Source organism: Macaca fascicularis, chromosome 15 (genome assembly GCF_037993035.2).
Source record: "Macaca fascicularis isolate 582-1 chromosome 15, T2T-MFA8v1.1".
NCBI lineage: Eukaryota > Metazoa > Chordata > Mammalia > Primates > Cercopithecidae > Macaca > Macaca fascicularis.
The window spans coordinates 9,310,954-9,323,962 of record NC_088389.1 but is presented as its reverse complement, the minus strand read 5'-3'; the positions used below and the strand labels follow the sequence as shown (position 1 = coordinate 9,323,962).

The 13,009-nt window shown below is 46.9% G+C and overlaps 1 long non-coding RNA gene across 1 annotated transcript; it reads right to left on the bottom strand.

Annotated features, from left to right (window-relative positions):
* Nucleotides 1-1,664: 1,664 nt before the first annotated feature.
* On the bottom strand, nucleotides 1,665-11,185 carry LOC135967541 (uncharacterized). The gene is made up of 2 exons (XR_010581718.1): nucleotides 10,380-11,185; nucleotides 1,665-2,483 (listed from the first exon to the last, which is right to left on the bottom strand). It is a non-coding gene; the product is annotated as an uncharacterized lncRNA (long non-coding RNA).
* Nucleotides 11,186-13,009: the final 1,824 nt, after the last annotated feature.

Below are 13,009 nucleotides of genomic sequence, written 5' to 3'. Positions count from 1 at the left end.
GGCATGGATTTTTCTTGGATGTGTGCCTCATCCTGGGGCTGATCCCGCTGAGCATCAAATATTCATTGCAAAAGAGGAAAAAAAAATATGCTGCGGACAATGCTGGATGGTCTGCTCTCTCCCTTGGCCAGAATGAACGGGGAAATTCCTAACCCCTCGTGGTCCTCAGAATCACCTGTCCTACGCACATCCCCACTAAACCACTGAAGTCCAGCAGCCAGGGAAAGTGTATTTTTAAACAAGCCACCTAGGTTACTCTGATGAATGCAAAGTCGGAGAGCGGTGCTCTCATGCACTGAGCCTGAGCATTATTCTATTAATAAAAAAGGAGAGGAGAATCCTGGGTGTCTTAAGGTGGCAGTTGAGTGGCCTTTGCCTTCTGGCGGGCAGAAGAGCAGACCGAGGCTCTAAGCACCTGCACCCACCGCTGGGCTCAGGATCCGTGCTGGAGAATAGAAGGGCTAATTTAATTATTCATGCCTTTTTAGAGCATATTACATGTGGAGAAGGTGGGGCACACTGAATTTTATTTTAGCCAAATACCCCGTATCTCCTTATACAATTGATATTTTTATATTGAACATTAGGGGCTTGGTCATTTGTCATCAAATTGTCTATAATACAGAAAACGATAGACACAACCTAACAGTTCAAACACAATGAGTTAAATAAATGATGGTAAAAATAGACGCTGTAATAATGTTTATTTGCTGTTACCGCAACGAAGATAAGTGTCTACTGACACGGAAATATGTTCAGGACATACAAATAAGTGAAAAGGCAGGCCAAGACACAGTGTGAGCCTGTGTGTGCGTGTGTGTGAGTGTATGTGTGTGTGTCTGCATATATATGTAAATGTTTCTGAGCATTTTATTTCCTTTCTTTTGCTTAGTATAGGTAATGCCATTTTTTCTCTCCGATGAACAGGTATTGCTTAGGGAATAGAAATAGTTATTTAAAAACAATAAAATTTAGAGTGTCAAGACCCCCAAGGCTACAGATTATGTTCAAAAGTTTGTCTGTATATAAGGGCTGGGGTCAGGGTGGTCACTGACAGTCCTCACACATCTGTTCTTATGAGTTTGGCCCATTACTCAGTCAGTCAGGGAATTAACATATATTAATATATACCTGTAGCTAAATGGAAAAGAATAGCTATGGCTCTTTTTTTTTTTTTTTGGCAAGTCATGTATTTTAATGGTGCTACAACTAGAGGTTTTTTTTTTTTTTTTTTTTTTTTTTTTTTTTTTTTTTTAATCTTTGGCCTTATCAATTAATCTTCTTTTTTTTTTTTTTTTTTTTTTTTTTTTGAGAGGGAGTCTCGCTCTGTCGCCCAGGCTGGGATGCAGTGGCCGGATCTCAGCTCACTGCAAGCTCCACCTCCCGGGTTTACGCCATTCTCCTGCCTCAGCCTCCCGAGTAGCTGGGACTACAGGCACCCGCCACCTCGCCCGGCTAGTTATTTTTTGTATTTTTTAGTTGAGATGGGGTTTCACCTTGTTAGCCAGGATGGTCTGGATCTCCTGACCTCGTGATCCGCCCGTCTCGGCCTCCCAAAGTGCTGGGTACAGGCTTGAGCCACCGCGCCCGGCCAGCAATTAATCTTCTAGTTCAACAGGAAGATATTGTCATGCGTGTCCCTGTGAAGAGACCACCAAAGAGGCTTTCTGTGAGCAACATGGCTGTTTATTTCACCTGGGCACAGGTGGGCTGAGTCCGAAAAGACAGTCAGCAAAGGGAGATAAGGGTGGGACCGTTTTATAGGATTTGGGTAAGTAAAAGAAAATTACAGTCAAAGGGGGGTTGTTCTCTGGCGGGCAGGAGTGGGGGTCACAAGGTGCTCAGTGGGGGAGCTTTTTGAGCCAGGATGAGCCACGAAAAGGAATTTCGCAAGATAATATCATCGCTTAAGGCAAGGACCGGCCATTTTCACTTCTTTTGTGGTGGAATGTCATCGGTTAAGGCGCGGCATTGCATTTGCACTTCTTTTGTGATTCTTCAGTTTGTTCAGGCCATCTGGGCGTATACATGCAAGTCACAGGGGATGCAATAGCTTGGCTTGGGCGCAGAGGCCTGACAGATATTACATGCCGTGCTGACCGTACAGCTTCCCCCCAGTAGGACCTGAGGTGTGTGTTTGTTCTTTATTGTCCCTTGACAGGTTAGTCCAAACTGTGGCCCACACCAGCACACAGTTATACCACAGGAGTGTTTACTCCTTGGGCCAGGAGTTCAGGCAGGCTTCACCGGGCCCTCTGCCCCAGGCGCTCTCCGCGGCTGCAGCAGGTGTCTGCCCAGGGCTGCCGTGTCTTCTGAAAGCTCAGGCTCATCAGGGGAGGAGCTGCTTCCACGCTCGCTTCTGTGTTGCTGGCAGGATTCTATTGCTTGCAGGCTGTTGGACTGAAGGACCCAGTCTCTCCGTGGCATCAGCTTCAGGCCGCCCTCTGCCCTGTGCAGGTGACTGGCTATGCCAGAACTAGCACCTATGAAGACCCAGGGGGAGAGTACCAGTGGATGGAACCTGCAGCCCCTCCCAATCCAATCTCAGGAGAGACCGCCATCTCTTTTGCCTGCTTCTATTCATTAGAAGTGAGCCGCTGAGTCCAGCTCTCTTCGAGGGTCTGGCTGTGAACACCAGGGGCAGGGGCCAAGGTGAGCCACTTGGGAGGAGAGGTGCTGCCTGGGACCTGCCTAGGACAAGGTGAAGGAGAACATGCATAGGGACAGATACCCTTCCCACTTCCCCTCTGTGGTGAGCGCAGGAGCTGCAGATGTGCCCTAAAGGAATTGTGGCATCCCAGGAGGAAGCAGCTCCCAGCCATGAGGGCACCATGACCCAGCGCCCCAGCAGGTCGGGCTACACGTTCCAGGGCTCCCTGAGCTGCAGCCTCTTCCCCTTCCCTGCCGTCTCTGCCTGTGCGTGGAGTGGGCATCTCAAATCTGCAGGGGCCACACTGAGCTCAGGCCTCTGCACCCCCGCACAACCCGCCACCGCTCAGTCTTCCTCACCTCAGCTCCTGGTGACTCCATCCTCCCAGGGGCTCAGGCTGAAGCCTTGCAGTGCTCCTCCGCCCCGGCATCTAAGTCCCTCAGAAAAGTCCCTCTTGGCTCTTCATTGCATCTGGAGTCACTGGGGCCAAGCCACTGCCTCTGATCTGGACCGGCACAGGCTCCCTCCCCATCCCATGCTCTGCCCCCACATCCACCCCACCTCCATGCCTCGGGTGTGCTCAACTTCAAAGTCAGGGTGCACCTATCAGGAGGTAATTCAGGCATCTTCTCTGCTGACTTGGAGTCACAGGCCCCACACATAGTACACTGGCCTGTCCTCTGGTCCCTTCAGATCCTGGTGCTGCCCAGAGGCCCATGCGGGCACCCGACAACCTCAGGCCCAGCCTGCTCTTTCCTCAGCTCAGGCCCTCCTCTCCCTACCCACTCTGCCCACCTTCCTCAGGTCTGTCCTGCAAGGTCTCCTGCATGGTGAGGCCTCCCCAGATCACCCTCTTAGAAATTTTGGGCTCCTTAGGCCGGGCGCGGTGCCTCAAGCCTGTAATCCCAGCACTTTGGGAGGCCGAGACGGGTGGATCACAAGGTCAGGAGATCGAGACCATCCTGGCTAACACGGTGAAACCCCGTCTCTACTAAAAAATACAAAAAACTAGCCGGGCGAGGTGGCGGGCGCCTGTAGTCCCAGCTACTCGGGAGGCTGAGGCAGAAGAATGGCGTGAACCCGGGAGGCGGAGCTTGCAGTGAGCTGAGATCCGGCCACTGCACTCCGGCCTGGGTGACAGAGCGAGACTCCGTCTCAAAAAAAAAAAAAAAAAGAAAAGAAATTTTGGGCTCCATGCACACTCCTGTTCCCTCCCTGCTTCTCTTAAAACATCCTCATCATTGTCACACATGGGGCATTTCACCTATCCACTGGGCTTCTCCAGAGGTCCCCCTGCTGAACTCTGAATGCCGTGGATTCAGAGATCTTTGACTATTCCCTGCTGCAGGCCCAGGGAAACAGCAGAGCCCACGACAGTCAACCTGTCATGGGTGCTGCTGAGTGAATGAATGAAGGAGTGAGTGAAGAAGTAAATGAGTGAGTAAATGAGTGAATGGGTGAGTGAGTGAGTCAGTCAGTGAATGAGTGAGTGAGTGGATGAGGGAAGAAGTAAATGAGTGAGTGAGTGGGTAAATGAGCGAATGAGTGAACGTGACTGAGTGAGTGAATTGCTGGGTGAGTGAATGAGTGAGTGAGTGAACCGGTGAGTGAATAAGTGAGTAAGTGAATGAATGAGCGACTTAGAGAATGAGTGGGTGAATAAGTGAGTGAGTGAGTGAGTGAATGAGTGAATGAGTGAGTGACCGAGGGAATAAACGAGTGATGAGTGAGTGAGTCAATGAATGAATGAGTAATGAATGACTTAGTGAATGGGTGAGTGGGTGAATGAGTGAGAGAACAAATGAGTGGGTGAGTGAGTGAATGGGTGAGGGAAAGAGTGAGTGAATGAGTCAATGAGTGAACAAGTGAATGAGTGAGTGAAGAAGTGAGTGAGTGAATGAACGAATGAGTGAGTGAATGAGTCAATAAATGAGTGAGTGTGTGAGTAAAGGGTGAGTGAATGAGTGAGTGAGTGAATGAGTGAAGAGGTGAATGAGTGAGTGAATGATTGAGTGAGTGAATGATTGAGTGAATGAATGAGGAAATGAGTGAGTGAGTGAATGGCTGAGTGAGTGAATGAGGGAATGAATGAGTGAGTGAATGGGTGAGTGAATGAATGGCTTAGTGAATGAGTGAGTGAATGAGTGAGTGAATGGGTGAGTGAATGAGTGATTGTGTGAGTGACTTGGTTAGTGAATGAGTGAGTGAATGAGTAAATGAATGAGTGAGTGAGTAAAAGGGTGAGTGAATGAGTAAACGACTGAGTGAATGAGTGAGTGAGCGAGTGAATGAGTAAACGACTGAGTGAATGAGTGAGTGAGCGATTGAAGGAGTGAATGAGTAAGTGAGTGAATGAGTTAGCGAGTGAATGAATAAGTGAGTGAATGAGTGAGTGGGTCGCTCAGAGGAGATGAGGACTGGAGCTGCCCTCTGACTCTTACAGTAGACAGGAGTTGAGGGAGGAGTTTGAAGGGCGGGATGTGCCCACTCGGTACATATACCCTGCTCCACACATCCCCAAGAAACCCAATCTCACCAGAGTGGTCTCTTGAGAATTATTAGTAACAACCTTTTTTCCCAATATTTCACATGTGCAGGATGATTTCTTTCTTTCCTTTAAAATGCCAATCATTTTTTGGACTTGGAATTCTCCACTGCTGGTCCACGCCACTGTATTCTCCCATAGGGGCATCCTCCGAGTTGGAGAAAGAGTCATTCCCAGGAATGGATAAAAGCCAGAAGGGCATCATCAGGTGGGGCACCTTCTCCTATCATCCTCCCCTTCCTGCCTGGGTTACCCTGAGTGACTTGGTTTGGAGGTCTACAAAATGCGGACGCATCAAATTTGGATAAAAGCCTAAGCAGTTTAAGAGGTTGTAGTGCTAGCAGGAAGGTCTTTGGCTCCCAGCACCCTCCTCCCCTCCAGTCTCTGCTGGACCCAGGACTCTGACTCCACCTTCGGCCTTGGGGGTTTCCTTCCTTCCTTCCCAGCCACTGAGCCGCCTTGGACTAATCTGCAACCTCAGAGACACAGCCTTCCTCCTTTCCTCCTGCCTCTTCCTCCCTTCTCACTTTCCTTCTGCATCTTTCAGGACTTTGGAAAGTCCAAGAATAAGCAAAACCGTAGGCCAGAAAACGCTGCCTTCAGCCCATTCCCCTCCCACCAGCTTCCCTTCAGATTCCTTGATCTTTCAAAATTATTTTGCTTTGTATCTAGATGCTAAACTTTATATAGAAAACAGGTGGGGTTGGTTCCTTGACCGGGTACAGTGGCTCACACCAACAATCCCAGCGCTTTAGAGGCCAAGGCGGAAGGATTGCTTGAGGTCATATGTTTGAGACTAGCCTGGGCAACACAGGGAGACCTCGTCTCTACAAAATTAAAAAAAAAGAAAAATTAGCCTGGAGTGATGGCACTTCTGTAGTCCCAGCTACTTGGGAGGCTGAGGTAGGAGGATCACTTGAACTCAGGAGTTTGAGATTACAGTGAGATATGATTATATCACTGCACTCCAGTTTGAGCAAGAGAGTGAGACACTATCTCCTAAAAAAAATAAAAATAAAAAGTGCTGGATTCCATATCCAAGCCGACAGCCAACTGCGACATGCGGATCTTTTATTTTTATAATCCGCCTCTCTTGTCTAAGTGCCAAATGGCACTCACATCGTGTGTAACTACTTCCACCTTTGTCTGGCTTCTCTTTCCTTATGTATTAAGAATCAGGTTGCATAGAGTTCTGAAAAAATAAAATAATAAATCAGCTGTGTGCCGTGGTTCAGGTCTATAATCTCAGTGCTTTAGAAGGCTGACACAAGGATTGCTTGAGACCAGGAGTTCGAGACCGGCTTTGGACACATAACGAGATCCTGTCTCTACAAAAAATAAAAAAATAATAATACAACATTAACAGGACATGGTGGCACACCTGTAGTCCCAGCTATTCGGGTGGTGGAGGCCTGAGGATTGGCTTGAGCCTGGGAGATTGAGACTACAGTGAGCCGTGATCATACCACTACACTTTGGCCTGGGTGACACAGTGAGACTCTATTTCTAAATAAATAAATAAATAAATAATAAACAAAATAAAACCAGGTAGAAGCTTCCCAAGACTTTGATGCAGAAACAGGTTGCCCTGAACCAATTAAAATTAATACCTGAAAACTAGAAATGAAAGAAAGAAGTTGCATTATTTCTGTAAAGTATGAGGCCATTACAAGTTTTACTTTCTCTAGGACATTTTCTCAGTATTGTTAACGGAAGTCCACTTCACAGAATGACTTCATCTCCTGAGCACGTTGGAGAACGATGATTTTTTTTTTTTTTTTTTTTTTTTTTTTTTTTTTTTTTTTGAGACGGAGTCTCGCTCTGTCGCCCAGGCTGGAGTGCAGTGGCGCGATCTCGGCTCACTGCAAGCTCCGCCTCCCGGGTTCACGCCATTCTCCTGCCTCAGCCTCCCGAGTAGCTGGGACTACAGGCGCCCACAACCGCGCCCGGCTAATTTTTTGTATTTTTAGTAGAGACGGGGTTTCACCGTGATCTCGATCTCCTGACCTTGTGATCCGCCCGCCTCGGCCTCCCAAAGTGCTGGGATTACAGGCGTGAACCACCGCGCCCGGCTGAGAAAGATGATTAAAGAGACTTCCTGGCACTCCCGATACTTTTAGTGTCACATGGAAACAGCAAGAGCCGTATGTGTGAAATGGATGGTATAAAAGCGGAAGACACTGGTTTGTTCTTTCACGAACATCATCAGAACATTTCCCTAATGACTAGCATTATGTCAGAAAATGGGGGGAGAGAGAGATGGTTCTTTATTGGCAAATAAGTTACATGAATTTCCCAGTTAGAAAAACAATCATGATTTAAGCCATGTCAGATGAGGTCAGATATGTCCTATGCTTCAGTTATGCAATGCTACCTCTGAATATTGATTGACAGGTATCTTCCAGAGACCTGTGACCTGTCACTGTGTACAAGCTTGAATTCATAACTACCAGTCCTTGAAGCTCCCTTGCTGCCCGAGCTGAACTGAAGTGGCGCCCGACTGAGGCATTCAAGGGAAAATTCACTGAAATATTTGAAACCACCGCCATGAACAAGAATGCTCTTCCTGTGTGCCAGAATGTACACCCACAGTGTTATCTTGTTAGTTGTATATGCCAGCATCCTGCAGGAGCTTTTATGATTTTTGGGTGTCAACATTGAGATTCTAATGTAAGCTGCAGACCTCTTCCTCTGCCTGCAAGCACGCCCACCCACAACCACGTGTTGCCTGGTTTAGAGAACTCCTGAGCCTGAGGCTGCGGCCCCCTGCAGGAGGAGGAGTGAAGCCCAGACCAGGGACAGGGTCAGAGCTGCGGTCACTCATCCAGGGGTGGACAGCTCTGCATTCTTGGGTGAAGGGGTGGCCTGCCCCTCCACACCTGTGGGTGTTTCTCGTTAGGTGGAACGAGAGACTTGAGAAAAGAAATAAGACACAGAGACAAAGTATAGAGAAAGAAAAGCGGGGGCCCAGGGGACGGGCGCTCAGCTTACAGAGGACCCACGCCGGCACCGGTCTCTGAGTTCCCTTAGTATTTATTGATAATTATCTTTACCATCTTAAAGATAAGGGAGTGGCAGGACAATAGGATCATTGTAGGGAGGAAATCGGCAGTAAGACATACGAACAAAAATCTCTGTGACATTAATAAGTCTAAAGGAAAATGCTGTGCCTTGAGATGCATATGCAAACATCTCCATAAACCTTTTAGCATTATTGTTTCAGTCTATCACATGGAGAGAAACCTTGGACAATACCTAGCTTTCCTAGGCAGAGGTCCCTGCGACCTTTGGCCATGTACGTGTCCCTGGGTAGTTGAAATTAAGAGAATGGTGATGACTTTTAACCAGCAAGCTGCCTTCAGGCACTTCTTTAACAAAGACACATCCTGCACAGCCCAAAATCCATTAAACCTTGAGTCACCGCAGCACATGTCTCTTGCAAGGACAAGGTTGGGGGTAGGGTCACAGATTAACAGTGTCTCAAATACAGAACAAAATGAAGTCTCTTATGTCTACTTATTTCTATATAGACACAGTAACAGGCTGATCTCTCTTTCTTTTCCCCACACTTGGGAGGGCCCAGATACCTTCTTCTCTTGGAAGACCAAGCCCAGAGCCTTGGTGGTCTTTGAACCCAAATAGACTTTGTGGTCTAGGGAATGAGAGCCCCACTCACCAGGGAAGAAATTGGGGATCTTGGTCCTGAGTTTGTGGGGCAGACTTTGGCCATTTTCCTCCCCCTTTCCCTGCCATGCCCTATTTGAAAAGAAATCACTTCCATTTCAGTAAGCCAAGATTGCGCCACTGCACTCTAACCTGGGCAACAGAGTGAGACTCTGTCTCAAGAAAAAAAAAAAAATCAAACAACAACAACAACAACAAAAAACAAAAAAACAGATCACTTCAAAGCCTCCCTGTTCAAACAGTTGATACTTCAACAACAGCATTTAAACCGTGTGGGTCACTTACTTACACATGGATTTTCTTTCACTTCTGTCACCCCTTAGACAGCAAGACCAACCCCTCCTCCTCTCCTCCCACCTCCTCCTCCTCAGCCTACTCAATGCAAGAATGAGGAGAAGAACCTCTATGATGAGGCACTTTATGAATAGTAAACACATTTTCCTTATGATGGCTTTATTTCCTCTAGCTTACTTTATTGTAAGAATACACTATACAATACATATAACACACAAAATGTGCGCTAACCGACTCTCTACGTGATCACTGAGGCTTCCACACAAGAATAGGCTATTAGTAAATTCTTTTTGGCGTAGTCAAAAGCTATTTTCCGAATTTCAACTGTATGGTGGGTTGGTACCCTTAAGCTCTGTATTGTTCACGGGTCAATTGTATTGCTTAAGAGGTGGTCATGGCCGGGCGCGGTGGCTCAAGCCTGTAATCCCAGCACTTTGGGAGGCCGAGACGGGCGGATCACGAGGTCAGGAGATCGAGACCATCCTGGCTAACACCGTGAAACCCCGTCTCTACTAAAAATACAAAAAAACTAGCCGGGCGAGGTGGCGGGCGCCTGTAGTCCCAGCTACTCCGGAGGCTGAGGCAGGAGAATGGCGTAAACCCGGGAGGCGGAGCTTGCAGTGAGCTGAGATCCGGCCACTGCACTCCAGCCCGGGCTACAGAGCAAGACTCCGTCTCAAAAAAAAAAAAAAAAAAAAAAAAAAGAGGTGGTCATTGGAACACTCCTTAGGGGCTATTATTATTATTTTTTTTTTTTGAGACGGCGTCTCGCTCTGTCGCCCAGGCTGGAGTACAGGGGCCGGATCTCAGCTCACTGCAAGCTCCGCCTCCCGGGTTTACGCCAATCTCCTGCCTCAGCCTCCTGAGAAACTGGGACTACAGGTGCTCGGTACCTTGCCCGGCTAGTTTTTTGCATTTTTTTTAGTAGAGACGGGGTTTTACCGTGTTAGCCAGGATGGTCTCGATCTGCTGACCTCGTGATCCGCCCTTCTAGGCCTCCCAAAGTGCTGGGATTACAGACTTGAGCCACCGCGCACGGCCCAAGGGGCTATTTTTTTGTTTAAAAAAGTTTTTGCCACAATGGGCCACTCATTTAAGGCCCTAGGATTCCTCACTTCTGAGCTCCTGCTGCCATAGACCAAGTGCTGGTCATTTCTGTTGCTCAACATACTTGTCACTTCCATCCATCACAGGACCCACTCTGACCTTCCAGGAGCTGCTCCTTCCACTGCCTGTGATCCTGAGGGTCAGCACGTCCAGTCAGGCCAAGTAGCAAGATCAGTCCTCTCCTCTGCCCCAGTTCATGGATGGGCACAGGATGCGGGTGGTGGGGGTAGTCCACACAGTTCCTGCTAATACCACTGGATCATCAGGTGGGGAGAGTCAGCTTGCATAGTGAAACCAAAGAGAGCTGCGAGATGGAGAGTGAGAGTGAGAAACCAAGAGAATGAGACACACACACATGCAGAGAGAGAGAGAGACAGAAAGAAAAAAAAAGAAAGAAAGAAAGAAAGGAAGGAAGGAAGGAAGGAAGGAAGAAAGAAAGAAAGAAAGAAAGAAAGAAAGAAAGAAAGAAAGAAAGAAAGAAAGAAAGAAAGAGAAAGAAAGAAAGGAAAAATAAAGAAAGAAGGAGAGTGAGAGAGACAGAGAGAGAGAGACAGAAAAAGTCAGAGAAGCAGGGACACAGAGAGACATAGAAAGATGGAGAAAGAGATGAGGGGAAGAGAGAGACAGAGACACACACAGAGTCTTAAAAAGAGACAGAGAGAGACAGAGCAACCAGGAGAGAGGCACAGAGAGGGAGAAACAGAGACAGACAAAGTGAGAGGCACAGAGAGATGGAAAGAGAGATGGGGAGAGAGATGGAAAGAGAAATGGGGTGGGAGACAGAAAGAGAGAAGCAAAAGCACAACATTCCTTGAATTGCTTCTCCCTGAAGTCACCATTCTATTTCTGTACTTCCAGTTGCCACCAAGAATCTTTCTAAGTCACCTGTCCTCCTTCCTTCCCCATCTTCCTCACGCCCTCTTACTAAAGCCTCCTGAAATCTGCCTTCCCAATGACAATTCCTTGAAATGTCACCACTGACTTCCAAACAACCAGCAAATAAAAAAGGTTTTTAAAGCAATTACTTCCACCAGTTTCTCAGTTTAACTAATGTTATGGTGCTGTTTCTGAATACCTCTCTCAAAAATCTTTCTCTTTGTTTTTTATTTCTTTGCATGAATTCACATGAAAATAGAGCACAACATATTATAGTGAATATAGACTATAAATGATGTTTTGTGCATGCCTTATTATTAGTGATAAACACTGTATAAATAATTTATGTTTGCCATTTCTTTCTTACTATGGTTTGAAAGTGTCCCCCAAATTTCAAGTGTTGGAAACTGAATCCCCCATGCAGTAGTGCTGAGGGGAGGGATCTTTAAGGGGTGATCAGGTCATGAGGGTTTCGCCCTCATGTGTGGACTAATGTTGTTATTGGGGGAGTGGGTTCCTTATCACAAGAGTTGGTCTGTTACAAAAATGAGTTTGACCCCTCTTACTCCTTCATGTTCTCTTGTCCTTCCACCTTCCTGTGGGATGACACAGCACAAAGGTCCTTGCCAGATGCCCACCACCCTTTCACCTTGTACTTCCCACTTCCAGGACTGTGAGAAGTGAATCTCTGTTTTTGTAAATTACCCAGTCTCAGGCACTCTGCTAAGAGAAGCAGAAAACAGGCTAAGACAAAATGTTTTAGGATTCTCTTCCCTCACAGTTGCAGTGAGAAGTTTATAGCTTTGTTTTGCTTTGTGGAAAATAAAATGCTAAATAACAGGCATCATTTTGAAGGTTTCTCCTTGCATCCAAATATTTGATTCATTTTAAAATTTCTATGACACTGAGTTGTTGACCCTTGCTTCTGATGCCTCAGAGATGTCTGGAAGAAAATCACGGAGGAAGCCTTGAGTGCCATGTAATCCGTCTTATCTAAGTGCCCTCTGGACTTCGAGAAGGCTCTTTCTGTGAAGCAGAGGGCTAACAATGTAGCCCAGCTCAAGACACTTTCCTGGAAAAGTTTTCAGAACACAGCCATTCCTGGGGAGCATCACAGCTTTTAGACTTCACAACAGGCACCAGAGAGCAATCAGAAGACCATCGAATATTTTGCCTGAATTCCTTCCAGCATTTTGTTCCAGGAACCTTGAAACTCCCTCCCCCTGCACTTGGGTCTTAGGTTTCTCTTTCCCAACCCAAACAGACTAGTGTTTAAACAATCCCCAAGACGATGATGTCTCAGCGTTACACATAATTGAATTGTAAATCTTCTCAATTCAGAAAGAAAAAGTATGGAAATAATTCAGAAGCCCTTGAGTTTTTAGCAAGAAGAATCTACAGTGAGGGAGAGACTCTTTTTATCCTGCGAATTTCCGACGTGCTTCTTCCACACACGATCCTTGCTTGTGTCTCTCTCCAAGCCTGTCTGTGAATAACCCACTCATCCTTCCAAGTTCAACTAAAACGCCATGTGACAGAAACAGTTGGTTCAACATCCATTTCTTCCTCCTCTTCTGCCCAAAGCTCTGCACTAAATGCTTCAATACCCAGCTGTCTTTGTACACCCATGTGGCCATGTTGGTGCATTCTGGCCCATGTGATATAAGTAGAATTGTTGAGCAGGACATCCAAAAGGACTTAAAAGAAGCCAAACTACTGAGTACGACGTTGTTTTATTTTTTCTTTTTCCTGCTGCTTTGAATGCAGCTGTGATTGCAGGAACAAAGCTAATCTCTTGGGCCATGAGGTGACCTAGAAGATACAACCACCTTCAGTCAAAGTGCCTGAAGGAA